Raw genomic sequence first — 16,768 nt, 5'->3', positions numbered from 1 at the left:
CAAGCATTATTCTAGGTATTTTTTACATATTAAATAATTTAATTTTCACACAACCTTTTGAGATAGGTTATCACTTGGTATCTCCACTTACCCAAGGAAAATGAAGCACAGAGAAGTTAAGGAACCAGCCCATGGCCATACAATTAGTAAACACTAGAGTCAAGATCTGAACCTAGGCGGTATGCTCAGTGATGCGTTACACTGAACTGCCTCTCAAAGTAAAGCTAAGTGAACCTAGTTGAAGGAAGTAGGAAGAAAAGAGGAAGAAACATACCAGATGGGCCAAAAACAGAGGCAGTGATTCCTGTAAATAGAAACAATTCTCACAGAAGTAGGGTATAGTTTCATATGGCACGTAAAAGGCACCACAGATAAAAGAAACTGTCCTCATGGAGTAATGGAAAGCCACAAAAAGGAAATGAACAATGTTGGGTGATCCAAAGCAAAAGGAAAGAAAAGCAAAAGCAAAGGAAAAAGTAAAACCCAGATAGTCAAAATGTAAAAAAGGAGAAAAAGGTAAAAATGGGAGAAAGCACACACACACATGCTAGTAAACACACCAGTAAAAGAGAAAAACGAAATGGAAGCAAAGTAAGTATGCCTCGAGTCCCTGAAAACTCTTACATTTTATTTTCTTTGTTTGGACCAAAGAATTTACTAATTTTATCAAAGTGAATAAAATTAACATTTAATAGAGGGTAGTTCTGAATAGGCTTGCTTGCTAACAGTAGGTGAAGATCAGATACTTAGGTTAAGATCTGAATTAAGAGAAAATCATTTTTAAAAGGAATTATCTAAAGTCATTTCAGGGGACTTCCCTGATGGTCCAGTGGTTAAGACTCGGCGCTCCAATGCAGGGGGCCTGGGTTCGATCCCTGGTGAGGGAACTAGATCCCATATGCCGCAACTAAGACCCGGCGCAGCCAAATAAATAAATATATAAATATTAAAAAAAATAAAAATAAAGTCATTTCAGAAGCCCGAGGGTAGCAGTTCCACAAAATCCTGATTCCAAAGATTCAAAGTCTTGGTTATATGGTACCCAAAGATGTTTGTACAATAGTTATGCTGAATGCATCAAAAATTATCAAGTAAACAGCAAATTTTATCAACATTAAAAAAAAATACATATATATACCATTGAATACCTATAGAAGAATAACAATACAGAGTACTGAAATTACAAATTCTTGGAGTATCAAACATTTGTAATTTTTAAGTTTTTGTAAAGCTATACAATTATTAAAATGGAAGAACATTCAATATGGAGACAAAGAAGATGTTCTCCTAGAAAACTGAGACATTAATAAGTTTCATCCATCAACTTTCACTCTTATAAGACAGAATTATCAATGTGAAATACCACAATGATATAAGCCAGTGATGTACTCCATGATCAGTTATGTAAAAATGTGCTGGCTAAGGTCACCTTTGCCCCTAATAATGTTAGTGAAGAAATTAATGTAATATTCAATGTGCCCTTCAAGCAAGAGTGTAATATAAATTTAATGTATCTTTATATTTTTAAAGACACATATGCAATCACTATTTTATTTTAGATCCTGTGACTAAGAATCCAGAGATTTCCAGCTCACTGTCTAAAATTGGGTGAAGTATTTCTGATACAAAGAACAAAGGAAAACTAATGTGGCTTTCAGCTTAACAGGAGATAAATTTCAAGCAATCAGTCTGAGGTACAGGGTAAACTGTCTCAGTCATGAATGCGGTTGCATTTAAAGTAAAAACATCCCATTATACCTTATATAAAGACATGCTTAATAGTCTACAGAATACCAGGAAACCACGGAGGGGGAAAAAAAAAAAAAAAAAATATACACACACACACACACACACACACACACACATTCAATATATATAATAAAGATATTAAAAAACTACAGTTGGAAGAAGCCAAATTAATTAGGCTCCCCCAACTAATGAAGGAAACCCCTTTACAACAGTCTTTGATTCTTGACCATTTTCAATAACAAGAGAGTTTTATCCTTTACAAGGCTAGGAAGACTTAAAGTTTAAAATCTCCAACACTGGGGACTTCCCTGGTGGTGCAGTGGTTAAGAATCAGTCTGCCAATGCAGGGGACACGGGTTCGATCCCTGGTCCTGGAAGATCCCATATGCCGCGGAGCAACTAAGCCCATGCACCACAACTACTGAGCCTGCACTCTAGACCCCAGGAGCCACAACTGCTGAGCCCATGTGCTACAACTACTGAAGCCTGCGCGCCTAAAGCCCGAGCTCCGCAACAAGAGAAACCACTGCAATGAGAAGCCCGCGCACCGCAACGGAGAGTAGCCCCCGCTCGATGCAACTAGAGAAAGCCCATGTGCAGCAACGAAGACCCAACACAACCAAATAAATAAGTAAATAAATAAAAATTTAAAAAAAAATTAAAACCTCCAACATTTTATTAGGAAAATTTTAGATGCAATCTTCAGTGCTGCTATAGGACTGTCAGTCATGTACTTCCTTTAATTTGATTCATGCTGAGTGAAAATATATCCAATTTTATGACATATATTTAGTTGTAAGGTGCAGCAAAGTAGTTAAGTGAAACACTGAAGACAGACTTGAGTTTGAAACCTGGATATCAGTTTCCTTATTTGCAGATACCAGCAGCAATAACAAAGGGTTAATCTGAGATGTGAATGAGATGATGCATGAAATGTCTAGCACAGTGCTACCTTTTTAAAAGGGCTCAACAAATGTTGGCAATTATCATCACTGTATTAGCCCACTCAGTCTACCACAATAAGCTCTAGCTGCTACGTAAGTGTATATACCTATGCTACACTTTGTGGCATTTTTTCATCACCCTATGTGTTCTAATCTTGGATAGTATATTTTACCAAGATTAAAGACAGAATGAAAGCAAATGGGACCAAAGCATATGTATTCCTCATTTTCCCACTCCATTTCCTGAAGGAAAGAGATGTTTGCTCTATTACCAAAAGCAGTGATGGTGTACACAGAGAGAAACACACCGTGGGCACAACTTTTCCTGGGTGATAGGCAGCTTATAAACTGCGTAATTGTATTCTGCTTATTTTAGACAACCACTGATTGCTCCCTTTTATATTCTCATTTGAAGGCATAATTATAATTTCTATCAAATTTTGCCCAGTGGAAAAAAAAAGTGCTATCCTCACTGATCATATATCCAAATACCTTTAATATTTGCAGATAGCATATGTATGTCAGTTTTGCTGTGTGACATATAAGTAGATGGATTCATAAAACTCTACCAACTACATGCCCCTTTAAAGACATGGTTTTCGGAATTCCCCGGTGGCCTAGTGATTAGGTTTCCGGGCTTTCAATGCCAGGGCCCAGGGTCAGGGAACTAAGATCCCACAAACCTGCAGTCGAAAGGAAAAAAAAAAAAAAAAAATTGACCGAACAATAAAGATATGATTTTCAAAGTAAAGCTTGCAAAAACAAGCTTGAAATCTACTTCTCTGCTCACCTCTAAAGATTAGTGTTTTCTCTTTGCCAGAGGAATCGGAATCGAATTGCAAAATTTAAAAGTACTCCTAGATTGCTCCACATAAGTAACATACTTTGCCTACTGCAGTCAAGATTTATGAGATTAGATATTAAAAGGGTTGAGGAAGTTAAAGAACACTTCATCTTAAAAACTAATTTGGGTGAGTCTTCTTTAAGCATACTTTTAAAATATTATTTTGACTTTTGAACCTTGTATATATTTAATATACTCAAACATAAAATTTAAAAAGGGAGCCCCCTTTTACACTGTTGGTGGGAACATAAACTAGTGCAGCCACTGTGGAGAACAGTATGGAGGTTCCCTAAAAAACTAAAAATAGAGCTACCATATGATCCTGCAATCCCACTCCTGGGCATATACCCCGAGAAAACCATAATTCAAAAAGAGTCATGTACCACAACGTTCACTGCAGCACTGTTTACAATAGCCAGGACATGGAAGCAACCTACATGTCTACTGACAGATGAATGGATAAAGAGATGTAGTATGTGTGTATACAAACACACACACACACACACACCCCTCCACACACTGGAATATTACTCAGCCATAAAAAACAATGCCATTTGCAGCAACATATATGCACCTAGAGATTATCATACTAAGTGAAGTAAGTCAGACAAAGACAAATATCACATGATATCGCTTATATGTGGAATCTAAAAAAGTGATACAAATGAACTTATTTACAAAATAGAAACAGACACAAAGAAAACAAACTTACCAAAGGTTAACCAAAGGTTACCAAAGGGGGAATGGGGGGTGAAAAATTAGGGGTTTGGGATTAACAGATACACATTACTAAATATAAAATAAACAAGGACCTATTGTATGGCACAGGGAACTATATTCAGTATCTTGTAATAACTTATAAAGGAAAAGAATTTGAAAAAGAATATGTATATCTGAATCACTTTGCTGTACACCTAAAACTAACACAACATTGTAAATCAACTACACTTCAATAAAAAGTTGTTTCTTTCGGAAAAAAAAAAAGTTTAAAAAAGAAAACCTTAAGATAAAAAATGAAACCAATGAACCATATCAAATTGGCAGTGTAACCCGAGAAAAGTACTTCAAGTGACTTCTGAACACAGTAAGTACTCTGATTATACAGCCTTCATGTAATATATTCTAAGGACAAAAATAAATGCAAAGAAATCTTAAACTTTATTCAGTTTATTGTTAGTAATGATATTGGTATAATTTTGAAATGATTTTAAGTATACATAGTGGGATAAGGCAAGTATGTTAATTTTATTAGGAACCAAGATTTTTGTTTAAGACAAAAGAGACCAATATAGAATCAAAGAAGTTAAAGAAAAATTTGCTATGTTAAATCTGAACTGGATATATCACTATGAACTTGATTCACAAGCAAAAAACCATTTTTAGCTCTCCCCTCTGAAAGGGCCTAGAAATAGTGACACTCCAGCAGCAATGAATATGCCAAACATCCAGATCTTGGTTTCTATACACCATTTCTCACTAAAAAGAACCAAGACTCCTTAGATTAACAGCCCATTCCAGATCTGGAACAAGGAAAGTAACAAGGCAAGCCTGGGATATCCCGTGCCAGAAAGCACTCCCAGCATTAAAAAGACACAGGAGACAGCTTGAAAAGGTTCCTACTGTCCAAATTTGGGACAGTTAGACCATCAAGAAGAAAAACGACTGTAATGGTTATCAAAAAAAAAAAAAGAATAAATTAAAACCCATGAGTCCATAGTGAAACTGTTAATGCAAGTTCATGCGCCTGACACACAGTGAGGCCAAACAAACTGAAACGTCGGAGTTTGGAGCAGAGAAAGGTTTACTGCAGGGCCACGCGAGGAGATGAGGTGGCTCAGGCCCTAATAAGCCCGAGCTCCCCGAAGGGTTTCGGCTGAGTACTTTTAAAAGCCAGGTGAGGGAGGGGGGTCGCGAGGTATGTGATCAGCTTGTGCACAATTCTCCGGACTGTCTGATGGTGAGGCAGCAGGGTGGTGCCACAGGGGTTAACGTTATCAGTCCTTAGGCAACAGGAGGCCTGGGGCTCTGTGCTCAAGGTCGCCAAGTAGTTAACGTCTTCCATTTGTTGGAGGGGGGTAGGTTTACATCTGCAAAACAACTCAGGAAATGTGCATCAAACACTATTATCTAGGTACTTCAGAGAGGAGCAAAGCAGAGGATCTGGGGGAAGGCCTGTCCTGGGAAGGCCCCATGGGGTCCTGCTCAGTTACAGTTATCCCCATAAAAAAGAAAAAAAAACACCCTTATTTGCCACCATTGGGGGTGACTATCGCCCCAGCTCTTTACTCTGAATACTGATAACTGGAGAGAGGACATTAGCATTTTTAGGAGGAAGTTTAGTTCACTGAGTTAATGAAGGAAATCTTCCTGACAGAAAATCTCCAATAAAATAACTGACTTAAGCAAGAGTCATCAATGGGTGCTAAAATCACTGAGCAAAGGGTAGGCAGAAACAGGTATTTGCTTGGTGTCAAGGTATTACTCCAAGATCACGTACAAATGACAAACAGGGAAACCACATCTTTATAACAGATCTGGTAGTCACCACTTTGATCAAGTGGTCACATTTAGTATCCTTAACAGTGTGGCAATCTGACGTTAAATACCTCCTAAATGGCGTAACATGAAGTACACAGCATCATCTATTAAATATTCTTGCCAAATAAAGTTTTCCTTAAGCTACTCAAGCTTTTCTTTAGACCTAACTTCCAGTAACAGGAAATTCAGGGGGATAGAGGAATAAATTAAATGACACCATTAGGAAACAGACAAACCCAGAAGTGGGAGCATTCTATAAAGCAAGTGGTTTGGTTAATTGTCAGAATAAAAAAAGATGGGTACCCATCTTTTAAAAAAAGGACTAGAGGCGTAATCAACAAATGCAAGGCTGGGGGCAGGGGTAGATTTCCCAAAAGAGACCTTGGCATGCTAAGGAAATTTGCATATGGATTGTTAATTTAGAAAGGTGTTGATAATGATACTGGGGTTAGAATGTCCTTAGTTTTAGGAAACCATGCTGAAGTACTGGAGTGTTGTGGGGTTTGCAATTTACTTTCAAATGATTACATACTGAGACACACAGAAAGGGAGGAGAGGGGGGAAATGGCAAAAATGTCAATCACTGAATGTAGGTACTGGGGTGTTCACTGCATTTTCCCCTCAATTTCAAAGAGACTGACATTTTTCATAATTAAGTTTAAAAAAAGCGTACCCGTACTGAGAGGAATGGTAGAAAACACACCTACGCTGGAATTATATCTGGATACAAATCTCACCTCTATCACTAACTAGTTGTGTGGCCTAAAGCAAGTTACTTGATATCACTTGAGTTTGTCTCATCTGTAAAACTCAAGTAATAATATCTTAAGTCATTAGGTTGTTCTGAGAATAAAATCACATCAGATATGTAAAATGCCTAGCAGTGCTGCACACAATAAGTAAATCTGATTTTCATAATTAATGCAATCATCCTAAAATACAAGACTAAAGGAAAACATTTCTTTCATTATTGCCACATTCCATGATTAGGAAGCTACATTAGGTAAAATTAAATACCCATTGGCAGTGAAAGTGAAGTAATGGGGATAAGTAACTGTATAAATGAAGATTTACATAATATTTTTTTAAATGCAGTAATTCCGACCGAAACCCTCTAGGCAAAAAAAATCTACCTATCCAAACTATTGGTATCTATCAAATTGTGAAGTCTGCTTTTGGTATTAGCCGCTTATCCGAATAAAACAGTAAGAAAATAAGTGGAAGTTAAAGAGAATGTCTTCCCAACCAACAGAAAATCTACTTATACGTCTAAAAAAATGTAAGTTCTGGCCTTCATTTCTATAAGTCAGTCCCAATAAAGCAGACTTACTGGGCTTTACTCTAAATTCTGGTTAACCTTCATACAACTCACAAGCATGCTTCCTTTCATCAGTTCTAATGTACTCGTCATTTCACTCGCAGGTAACCCTTTTCTGGTTAGGCCAGCAGAAAATGACTAGACGCAGACTGATCCCCAGATAGCGAAGAAGAAAAGGGTTTTTTTCATTTTTTGTTTTTTAAGTAAGTGCCAACCTTTTCTTCCCAGTACCAGAGAAAAAAAGCAGCAGGGGAGAGGAGGGAACAGTGGGTCTCGCGCTGCAGGCTCGACCAGGTGAGACGCTAACACCCCGCCTCCTCGGGGTTAGGGTGCTGGGCACACGCGCGTGCGGATGCGGGGCGTCCTGGGAGATCGGGGCAATTTCTCCTGGACGGCGGGACCCAAGGCCAGTCTCCTTCCCGAAGGCTTAGATGCCATTGAGGGGACCCTGCGGGGTGTCTCCCGGCGCGGAGGGGGAGACGAGACCAGGCGTTCCCTTCCGTCCAGCGCCCAGATGGGGGACGCGCGGCGTCAGCCCTTCGGAGGGCGCGCCCGAGGGCGCGGGCGGCGAAGAGGGGCCGGCCCTGCCCTCCCCTCCCCGTTACCTGCGGGCGGCGGTGCCAGGGCCCGGAGGCCTGCTGCTCCTCCTCCTCCTCCTCCTCCTCCTCCCCGCCAGGCTGAGGCGGCGAAGGGGTGGTGGCGGCGGTGGCGGCGGCAGCCCGGGGGGAGGGGGCGGAGCGCGCGGCCCGCTCCCTCTCTCCTCCCCCGGGAGGCGGAGGAGACCCTATCTCGGGCCGCCGCGCCTAGGCCCGTGGACAGCCTGCGGCAGGGGCATGGCGGCCCCGAGCAGCGGCGTGCCTGCGAGGTGGGAGAGTGCGAGGCGGCGGGAGGGGAGCGCTCCGGGGGCCTGAGGGGAGGAGCGAGGGGGCCCGGCGAGCCGCGCGCGGGCGGCCGTTGGGGGCGGTTGGCCGAGGGCAGGCGGCGGTTTGGGGAGCGCGGCGACGGCTCGCGTTTTCCCGGCGGGGCGGGGTGGGGAAGGGGAAGGGGAGTGAGGGGAGGGGAGGGGGAGGTTGGGAGGGAGCCGCCGCCGCGCGCGTGCGGGCCGGCGCCGCCGCGGTTGCCGCTCCGCTCACTCCAGCCTGTTTGGGGGCACTTTGTTTGTGTCCCAGAATGCTCTGCGCGGGCGGCCGGGCTGGGGATGGGGAGGGCAAGTGGGCGGGGCGGAGCGAGCTCGGGGGCGGGGCGCGAGCTCCGGGCGGGGGTGAAAACGCGGGTACTGCGCAGGCGCAGAGGGGGCCGCTCCCGGTCGCCGTCGCTTGAGCTCGGTCTCCTGACGCACCCGGGGGTTTTGACAGGGGCCGTGCATCTTCGTGCCTTCGTGAACACGTGTAGAGTTACCTTCACAGGCCGCCTAGGCCCTGACCAATTCGCCCTTCCTCTACCCGTCCGCTCAGCCGGCTTCTCGCTAACCTTGACAAGCATTTCTGCGCACGGTGCACGCTTCTTGCATTTTTTTTTTTCCTTCTTTGAGCTAAAAGCGAAACAAACTCCTGTTTTCTCGAGTGGTTTCTGTAGCGGCGCTGAACCGGAACACCCCAGACGCTTTCTCTCGGTGAGAGGGTGAGCTGGTAGTCAGCCCATTTCTCACACGCGGAAACTGAGGCCTGCGGAGAGGCGGCCCCGGACAGGTGAGGATGCCGTGCGCCGCCGGCTCCCGCGCCCGCCTTTCCGCAGGCAGCCAAGCCCGGCCGGTGCCCGGCTCCCTGCGGCCTCTGCAGCCCGGGGCGTCCTCTCGGCGCCCGAGGATTGTTCTAGAATTTCCCTGGGCCACCCGGCGGGAGGTGCGGTTCTGAAATGACTGGAGAAATCCATCTCATTCCCCCAACACGGGGGGCACCTAGAGCCGCTCCCCAAATATGCCTGTTCCTTCCACACCAGGAGTCTCATTTGGTTCCACCGCCAGTAACCTGGCTTTCCGGCGAGGGAGTATGCGGGGGGCTTGAGAGTTCTCGGTCAACTGCAAAATCGCATCAAGTGTTAAAACTCCTGGGACCCCAAGCCTTAGCGTCCCCGGCCCGGCGGCCCGGAGGGGCGCCCTGGGCGGCTGGCAGGAGCGCGCCCCAGGCTAGCCGGCCGGCCGCGCGGGGGCCGAGGGGGTGCGGCCTGCAGCGACCCGGGGGCTCCGCAGCTGCATGCTGTGTTTTCCCACGCCTTCAGCTTTTGCACCGAAAAACTTCTCCAAAGGGCTTTGTGCAAAGTGGGCCGGCACCCCGTCTGAAGTAGAGTGGCGTTTTCTTCTGAAACACTTGGCAACGTCTTGCATTGATCTCACTGAGAGACAAGCACCCCAGCACCCTAGCACCTCCTCTTTCTAGCCACCGAAATCTACGTGAGAAATAAAGGCCATTAAAAAGCAACGTCAAATTGTATAGTCTTCTGCAGTTTCCAACAGATTTTCAAGTATATATAATGTTTAATCCTCACAGCAATCGTCATACGTAGGTTTTGCTGTTATTCCCACCATCATTTTTATTATTCCCATTTCAGAGATGAGGAAAGTCAGGAAGATGCGAATGAGGCCCAGAAAGTTTTGTGCTGAGATTTGAAGAAGGAGAAGAAAAAGAAGGCGGAATGCTTACCCTGGGAGGGGAACGGCAGCGACAGAGCAAGTCTCAGGAAGGGCCTGGTGTGTGTGAGAGCAGGTGCACAAGGTAATACCTGGAGAAGGATCAGGGTGGGAATAAAGCAGTCAAACAAATCCCGCAGACCTCTCCTAGGGCATTTAATCGGAGAGTCGATAAGGGACCTCTAGGCAAGTCCTTATTGCTTCCCAGGGGACTGAGGTGGCAGCCCTGGCACAAAATACAGCTCTTCTTGTGTTACTCTCTTGTCTCTTCTCCGTTTCCTCCCTTTTTGTACTTTTCTGTTTTTCATTTTATATTTAAAAGTTATCATTCTCTCACCCCACCCCCTCCCTGGGACTGGAGGATCAGTTAACCACCCAATGGCTGTGGGACCCTGAGGGCCCAGGGCTAGATGGTTGGAGAGGGTGTGAGAAAATATACAAAGATTAACTTTGTAGGAGTCCTCTCCTCTGTTTTGGCTTTGGGCAGGGTCACTTTCTGTGGCATCTGCAGCCTCCCACCTTCTCCTGGGCTAGTAGAGACTTGCCCTTGGGTTGGTGGGATATATACACCTTTATTCCACACTAGATTAAATAATACTGCTGGGAGGATTTTATGAAACCAGAATCCTGCACACAGGTGAAACAAACAAACGGAGACAGTATGAGGAACCTTTAATTATTAACCTGGTGTAGGTGATTCTGAGGAATTCAAATTTCAGGCGAAGAGGGTTTTATTTCAGCCCTGAGCTGTTTGGGGGACCGGATTCTGGCAGAAATGGCACTTGCGTGTGGTAGACCATGAGGGCTGAATGGGAACTTAGTTACTTAGTCCATAACTTATTTCAGAGCAAGAACACTGGACACTTAACTGAAAGATCTCTAGTCCAACTCGGATAATTCCAATAGAGGAGAACTCAGTGCTGCACAAAGCACCCTTGCTCCCCTGTTAGATCATTCCAACTATATTAACAAATTCGTCTTGCCCCCCGACCCTGAAACTTGCACCTCTTCTCGTATTCCCATTTCATCCTCCATACGGTTAGCACGTCAGCTTGGCTACTTCACTCCTCTGCCACATCTCACTTCCAACCCATCAGCAGGTCCTGCTGAATTCATCCATTCCTACGACCACCATCGTAATCTTGTAACCAAGCAGGACCCCGTGGCGCCTTCCCAGGACAGGCCTTCCCCCAGGTCCTCTGCTTTAGCTCCTCTCCGAAGTACCTAGATAGTAGTGGATTTGATGCACATTTCCTGAGTTGTTTTGCAGATGTAAAAAACCCCCCTCTCCAACAAATGGAAGATGTTAACCTTGAGCGCATAGCCCCAGGCCTCCTGGAGCCTAAGGACTGATAAAGTTAACCCCTGTGACACCACCCTGCTGCCTCAGCATCAGACAATCAGAGAATTGATAAGCTGATAAGCTGGTCACATACCCTGAGGCTCCCCCTGCCACCCTGGCTTTTAAAAGTCCCTTGCCGACCTTCGGGGAGCTCAGGGCTTTTTAGGGCGTGAGCCTCCTCATCTCCTTGCATGGCCCCGATGTTTCAGTTTGTTTGGCCTCACTGTGCATCGGGCACACGAACTTGCGTTAACAATCTTAAGACACCAACCGATACCTTGTACCCGGAGAACTGTAACACCACTTACCTGGTTTCCCGAATATACCCCCACCCCCCGCCCCACCCTTCTCTTCACTCTCTGCATGGTAGCTGGAGTTATAATGCATAGTGATCTTATCACACAACAATGGCTTCCTATTGTTTTTAGGATAAAATCTCAAACTTTTACCATGGCTTTCACAGCTACAAATGTGGGCCTGTTCAATACATAGCTTCAGCTTCAACTCTCATTATACTCTTTCAAGGAACATGCCACATGCAGATTTTTTTTTCACATCTAAAATGCCACACTCTTTCCTCCAGTGCACACATTACTCCCTCTGTATATGTATACATTGTTCCTTAGCTAATTCCTCTCAATCGACACATCTCTTCTGCATAATATATGTATTTAAAGAGAAAAACCAGGGCTTCCCGGTGGTTCAGTGGTTAAGAATCCGCCTGCCAATGCAGGGGACACGGGTTCCAGCCCTTGTTTGGGAAGATCCCATATGCTACAGAACAACTAAGCCCGTGCGCCACAACTACTGAGCCTGCACTCTAGAGCCCACGAGCCACAACTGAGCCCGTGTGCCACAACTACTGAAGCCCATGAGCCTGGAGCCCGTGCTCTGCAACAAGAGAAGCCACTGCAGTGAAGAAACCCACGCACCGCAAGGAAGAGTAGCCCCCGCTCCCTGCAACTAGAGAAAGCCCGCGCGCAGCAAGGAAGACCCAACACAGCCAAAAATAAATAATTAACATAATAATAATAATAATAAAATAAAGAGAAAAACCCCAAGCCCAAATGGCGTCACTTTTCCTAAAGCCCATGGTACCAAACCTAGATTTAATACCTGACCTAATTGCAGTTTCGACCTTTACCGGGAATGTAATCTTAATCAGCCAGTTTGGAAGTTTCTGGTCAGCAATAATAATCTGTCACATGGACCCTCTCCATTCCCCACCCCATCCCGCCCCAGGAAGAAGATGCAGTCTGCATGATGAAACCCTTGCTGTCACTTCCCCCCACAGAAGAAGGTGTCCTGGCCTAAAAATAATCCTTTCTATTCTTTCATTAAACATCCCTTGCCCCCCCGCCCCCGCTTCTTCCTATAAAACCTTCCATTTTGTACAGCCCCTCAGAGCACACTCCTCATTCCTAGATAGGATGCTACCTGATTCAGGAATCGAATAAGCTGAATTAGATCCTCAAATTTACTGAGTTGAGTTTTGTTTTTTTAACAATATACATGAACACTATGAGATATAATTCACATACCATACAATGCACCCATTTAAAGTGTTACAGTTCAGTGTTTTCTAGTATATGCAGAGTTGTGCAGTCATCACCACAGTCAATTTTTTTTAAAAATTTATTTATTTATTTATATTTATTTTTGGCTGTGTTGGGTCTTCGTTTCTGCGTGAGGGCTTTCTCCAGTTGTGGCGAGCGGGGGCCACTCTTCATCGCGGTGCGCGGGCCTCTCACTATCGCGGCCTCTCTTGTTGCGGAGCACAGGCTCCAGACGCGCAGGCTCAGTAGTTGTGGCTCACGGGCCAAGTTGCTCCGCGGCATGTGGGATCTTCCCAGACCAGGGCTCGAACCCGTGTCCCCTGCATTGGCAGGCGGATTCTCAACCACTGCGCCACCAGGGAAGCCCCACAAGTCAATTTTTGAACATTCTCGTAACCCCAAGAAGAAACTCTTACCATTAGCAGTCACTCTCCCTTCCTCCCCAACTCCTCAGCCCTAGGCAACCACTAATCTGTATACTTTCTGCTTCTACAGATTTGCCCATTCTGGACGTTTCATATAAATGGAATTCAGCTCTCTTTTCGACAACCACTCATTCAAGGCCTCCTCCCCTGTGTCCCCTGACTGTGTTAGATCCCATTGTATAGATTCTTAGAGCTCCCTGCATTTCTCCAACACTCTTCTAATTACCACTGTAGTTCCCTCTTATCATTCACCACTTTAATCCCAGAGCCTAGCACAGTGTCTAGCCCGTAATAGGTATTTGATAAATGTTTAAGGAATGAATCATGATTAATGAAATAAATGAATATGGGGGCCAATTTTATCAGTTAGTAGAATGGCAACTTCCCAAGACCTGTGATGTCAGGGAAGAAGCTTGTGCTTCAGTAGACTTACCCATTGTTCTCCAAGATGCCAGAATATCCACAATTAAAGTCCATCCTTTTGATTTTTTTTTTTTGAATGTTTGTAGCAGCTTTATTCATAATTGTCAAATCTGGTCACAACATCCTTTTGATTTTTGAAGACTCGTTAGATCTTTAAGATGCAACTGTTGAAATACAACTCATCTTCAGATGGGGAATTGGTGGTTTAATTTTTTTCTTTTAATTCAAGGAAGAAGGCAGTGCTTTGGTCTCAGTGATTTGATCTTAATGCTTTTGTTTGCTCTCAGCCCACCTCGCCTCCCACCACAACACTATTTTTCTTCGTCTTCACAGGATTCACAGCCAGACTTCTCAAACCTAGATGTTATCCGCACTCACTGTTCTTTATTCTTGCTTCTCCTTCTTTACTTCTCATCCCCTCTAATTTGATCTTCCCTTCACTCTACCTTCTTACTGTCACCAATTATTTCTATGTTGCCGATAAGGATGCCAGAGGATATTGCCAGAGGATATTTATTTGCACTCTCATCTTAGTGGATTTTTTTTGGGGGGGTGTGCCACACAGCTTGTGGAATCTTAGTTCCCTGATCAGGGATTGAACACCGGGCCCACGGCAGTGAAAGCGCCAAGTCCTAACCACTGGACCGCAAGGGAATTCCCCATCTTACTGGACTTTTGAGCAGCATTTGGATTTGTTGAGTACTCGATCAAACTTGAAACACTCTCTCCCTTGTCTTTGCTGACATTCTCAATGTGCATGCAGGGTTGAGAACTAGTGTTTATACTATCTTCCGGGACCAGTGAGTCTCAAAAATGTGGTCTCCAGCCTGCAGCATTAGCGTCACCTGTCAAATTGTTAGAAATGTGAATTCTTAAGTCATATCTAGACCTACTGATTCAGAAACTCTGGGGTAGTGGCCCAGCGATCTGTGTTTAAATGAACTCTCCAGGTAATTCAGACCCTTGCTCAAGTTTAAGAACTGGTGCCCAGGCAAACCTGTCTACTCACATAAACTCTTTGAGCCATTCTTCTTTTTTTTAATGCACTTTTAAAAAAATTTATTTTTATTTTTGGCTGCATCGGGTGTTAGTTATGGCACATGGGCTTCTCTCTAGTTGTGGCGTGTGGGTTTTCTCTCTCTAGTTGTGGCACGCGGGCTTAGTTGCCCTGCAGTATGTGGAATCTTATATCCCCAAGCAGGGATCGAACCCACATCTCCTGCATTGGAAGGCAGATTCTTTACCACTGGACCACCCAAGCCACTGATTCTTAAATGCACGCTGCTAGTTCATATCTCTCTACCCAGCTCCAGATGTGCCTGTCTAACTGCCTACTAGTTCCACTTTGCTTGGTTGTCTCAGAAATACCTCAGACTCAACATGTCCAAGATAGATGAATGGCCTTCTATAGACAGTGTTCTTGCTCACTGTTTTCTAATCACCGAAGGGTACCATTTTAGAACCAGGCACAAAAATCAGAACCCAGGGTCATCTCTGACACCTCCCTCTCTCGATTTATTATTAAATTATGTCAATTTTGCTTTCCAAATTTCTTTTAATATAAACATCTTCTTTATTGTGGAGCATTTCAAACATATAAAATATAGAAAGAACAGTTAAAAATATATAAACATGTACCTAACACCCAAGCCCCCAAATCCAGTCAATGGCCAACATTGCCTCGTCCATACCCCCATCAATTTTTTCCCCTTCCCATATTATTTTGAAGAAAAGTCCAGATATCATATGATTTTCTATGTAAATAGTCTGTATTTCTGAAAGAGTTCAAAAAAAACTCCCAATGCCATAATCACAATTTTAAAATAACAATGATTTCTTAATGTCATAAAATATCCTGTTAGTATACACATTTCCGATAGACTCATAAATGTTACATTTTTTTTTAACCAAATGTTTCAGTGAGGAGCTATACTGTGTTTGGTTGGTACATTTTTTTTTTTTAATTAAAAAATAAATTTTTTTTGGAGTGTAGTTGATTTATAATGTTGTGTTAGTTTCAGGTATACAGCAAAGTGAATCAGTTATACATGTACATCTATCCACTCTTTTGTAGATTCTTTTTGGGTTGGTACATTTTTGAAAGTCCTCTGTATTTATTTTTTCTTTCTTTCTTTTCCCTTTTTTTGTTTTTTGTTTTTGGTTTTTTTGCCACGCCGCTAGGTGTGCGGGTTCTCAGTTCCCTGACCAGGGATTGAACCCGGGCCATGGTAGTGAAAGCCCAGAATCCTAACCACTAGGCCGCCAGGGAACGCCTAGTATTTTTTTTTTTTTTTTTAATTTAAGGAAGTTAGTTGTTTGTCCTTTAGTTTTTACCACAATACAGATTTTGTCAGTTGCATCCCCACGGCATACTTTAACGTGTTACCTTGTCCTCTGTTATTTTCTATAAATTGGTAGTAAGATCTAGATGTATTATCAGATTCGAGTTTAATTTTTTGGCAGGATACCTTCCTAGGTGGTGGTGTATTTTTCCATTAGGAGACACACAGTGTGTGCTTGTCTCTCTTTTTGTAGTGTTAACAGCTGTTGATGAATAATGCCTGCATCAATTCATTCATTAGGAGTTTTAAAATGATGATATAATTCAATCATTCTTCATTTAGAAGCTGCAATATTTCTACAAGGGAAATCACCCCTCTTCAATTATTTGATTACCCGTTGGTATAGTTCATGTAAGAAAGCAGGATAAATGCTTGATTCTTTCCCTTTCACTATCTCTTAACCCTGTCTACTCTCATTTTCAACTGCCACCATCCTGATCCAAAATCCTTAACCTAACCTCCAAGATCTTGACCCTTTAGTGCCCTATTCATCTTGCAAGGTCCTGAATGATCTGGATTAGAGAAGGGGCTTATTAGCTTAGGTCAGGTCAGGTACTCATCCCTAAACCAACCAACCAAAATCAACACGATGGGCATCATTAAGAACATGCAGCTTCTATGCCAGATATGTGGATGCAAAGGGGCAATTTCCGGAAGAAGG

General features: G+C 43.7%; 1 protein-coding gene and 1 long non-coding RNA gene across 10 annotated transcripts in view; one reads left to right on the top strand and one right to left on the bottom strand.

Moving 5' to 3' along the window:
- ZBTB44 (zinc finger and BTB domain containing 44) overlaps nt 1–8,567 on the bottom strand; it is a 71,156-nt gene extending 62,589 nt beyond the window's left edge. For 4 of the 5 annotated variants that reach the window (XM_059930025.1, XM_059930026.1, XM_059930027.1 and 1 more), the window contains exon 1: nt 7,999–8,086. The gene's annotated coding sequence lies outside the window, so the exon portion shown is untranslated. Of the gene's footprint in view, nt 1–7,998 lie in introns of all 5 variants that reach the window. The other variant, XM_059930029.1, reaches the window with a different exon arrangement.
- The window catches only part of LOC132370277 (uncharacterized), a 67,952-nt gene continuing 59,177 nt past the window's right edge, over nt 7,994–16,768 (top strand). The window contains exons 1-2 of one of the 5 annotated variants that reach the window (XR_009504533.1): nt 7,994–8,258; nt 9,941–10,104. This is a non-coding gene — a long non-coding RNA (uncharacterized LOC132370277). The remainder of the gene's footprint in view (nt 8,259–9,940; nt 10,105–16,768) is intronic. The other 4 variants (XR_009504531.1, XR_009504532.1, XR_009504530.1 and 1 more) reach the window with 4 other exon arrangements.

The sequence above is a fragment of the Balaenoptera ricei genome, chromosome 8 (genome assembly GCF_028023285.1).
Source record: "Balaenoptera ricei isolate mBalRic1 chromosome 8, mBalRic1.hap2, whole genome shotgun sequence".
Lineage (NCBI taxonomy): Eukaryota > Metazoa > Chordata > Mammalia > Artiodactyla > Balaenopteridae > Balaenoptera > Balaenoptera ricei.
The sequence above is the reverse complement of the archived record's forward strand: the minus strand, read 5'-3'. Positions and strand labels throughout refer to the sequence as shown.